The sequence below is a fragment of the Condylura cristata genome, unplaced genomic scaffold, assembly GCF_000260355.1.
Source record: "Condylura cristata isolate star-nosed mole 26May11 unplaced genomic scaffold, ConCri1.0 scaffold00021, whole genome shotgun sequence".
Classification (NCBI taxonomy): Eukaryota; Metazoa; Chordata; class Mammalia; order Eulipotyphla; family Talpidae; genus Condylura; species Condylura cristata.
Window position 1 is genome coordinate 21,037,376 of NW_004567122.1, and position 2,588 is coordinate 21,039,963.

A 2,588-nucleotide genomic window follows, 5' to 3' on the forward strand; every position below is an offset into this window, starting at 1 on the left:
AGACCTAGACTTCATGGATTGGCCAGGACTGATGTTTCTCTCATATTATTGCAGAGTTGCTAATTTTGCTGTCACATTACATAGTCTGACCCTCTCCACATTAAATCCAAGGTTAATTTTATATAACAAAGATGTGATCATAACACTCTTCTGCTTAAAACCACTTAATTTGCTATATTTTATGTAAAAGGTTCTGGAACTCTCCAAACTCCAACCACAAAGACAAGAAAGATTACATCTCTCTATCAGTGAAAATGTGAAAATCTACTATTATAAAGGAACTCAAAAAGTTGGAAAAATGAGAAGCACATAAAAGCTAATCAGGAGATAGTACAAAAACTCATTAAATAATGATATAAAAATGAGAGGCCAGGCCCACCCCCACCCCCACCCCCATTGGTACAAAGGGTTAAAGCACCACATTATGAAGGTCTCCAAAGCCACTGCAGCATGAGCTTGATCCCCGCCCTGGAGCTGACCTACATGGCACAGCAGACCTCTTCTGACCTGCCTGCTGCTCCCCTCAGCAGTGTACTTCGTAGATCTACCTGTTCTGCTCCCTGCTCTGTCTCTGGGGAATCCTCTCACCCACCACAACTCTGGCCTGTACTACAGTTCTGTAAGCATAAATAAATCTTCAAAAAAAAAAAAAAAATGAGGGGCCTCCCTGGTGGCACAAAGGATTTAAAACCTGAGCACTATGAAGCTACTGGCAGCCACTGAAGCATGAGTTTGATCCCTGGCCAGGGAGGTGACCCACAGGGCGCATAGATCTCTCTCTCTCCTATCTTGTCTGCTGCTCCCTTCAGCAGTGTATTTCAGTATATCTGTCTGTTATGCTCCCCCACTGTCTCTGGTGAATCCTCTTATCCCACATCTCTGCCCTGCACCCCAATTCTTATATGCATAAATAAATACAAATAAATCTTTAAAAAAAGAAAATTAAAAAAAAACTAGTAGAAATTGAAGCTATCAGAAATAAGATTTTTTTCTAAGTTTATTTTTACATCATTTTGTACATTTTTTTCTCGCCTGGTCCATTATACTCCTGCTATCAGCGAAACCATCTGGTATTTTTCTTTTTCTTTCTGGCTTACCTCACTAAGCATGATCTTTTCCAGCTCCATCCATGATGCTGCAAAAGACATGTGTTTCTTTTTTGTTGTTGCTGAGTAATATTCTATTGTGTATATGTACCACATCTTTTTAATCCAGTCATCTATTGGGCATTTGGGCTGCTTCCATGTTTTTCCAAATGTAAATAAAGCAGCAATAAACATGGGGGTGCAGGTGCCCTTTTGAATCAGTGTTTTTGTATCTTTTGGGCAGATACCTAGAAGTGGGATTGCTGGGTCGTAGGGAAGCTCCATATTTAGCAGTTTGAGGAACCTTCAAACAGTTTTCCATAGTGGTTGTACTAGTTTGCATTCCCACTAGCAGTGCAGGAGAGTTCCTTTTTCTCCACATCCTTGCCAACATTTGTTGTTTCTAGTTGTTTGAAGGTGTGCCATTCTCACTGGGGTGAGGTGGTATCTCATTGTGGTTTTAATTTACATCTCCCTTATTACAAGTGATATTGAACATTTTTTCATATGCTTGTTGGTCATCTGCATTTCCTCTTTGGAGAAGTGTCTTTTTAGCTCTTCTGTCCATTTTTTGATTGTTGTTTATTTTTGTTGAGTTTCATCAGTTCTCCATATACTTTTGTGATCAATCCTTTATCACTAGTTTTGTGTGAGATAATTTTTTCCCAATTCATGGGCTGTCTGTCTATTTTTTTGTAATGTCTCTTTTGCTGTGCAGAAGCTCTTTAACTTGATGTAGTCCCAGCTATTTATCCTTGCCTTCACTATAGTTGCATTGCTCTATCTTCAAAGATATCACTGAAGTGTATGTCGTGTAGTGTTTGGTCCATCTTTGCTCCCAGGTATTTTATGGTTTCTGTTCTTATGTCTAGGTCTTTAATCCACTTCGAGTTAATTTTTATATATGGAGTGAGGTAGTGATCTAGTTTCATTTTTTCCATGTGGCTTTCCAGTTTTCTGAGCACCATTTGCTGAACAAACTTTCTTTGTTCCATTGTATCTTCTCTGCTCCTTTGTCAAAAATTAGCTGTCCATAAACTTGTGGATTTATATCTGGGTTTTCTATTCAAATCCACTGGTCTATATGTCTAGTCTTGGTCCAGTACCATGCAGTTTTGATTATTATGGCTTTGTAGTATTGCTTGAAGTTTGGGATTGTAATGCCTCCATTCTGTTTTTTCTTGAACATGAGGGTTTTGGCTATTTTTGTTGTTCCATATGAATCTCATCAATATTTTTTCTATTTTTTTTGAAGATTTCATTGAGATTTTTATTGGGATGGCATTAAATCTGTACATTGCTTTTGGCAGGATGGCCATTTTGATGATGTTAATTCTCCTGATCCATGAGCAGGGAATGTCTTTCCATTTCATGGTGTCTTCTTATAAGAAATAATAGATTTAGGGTGAAAATAACTCAATAAATGAGATGGAGAATTCTAGAGACAGTCATAGAAGTAGAATAGATGGGGGCTCAGTCAGTGATCTCAGAGACACTAATGCA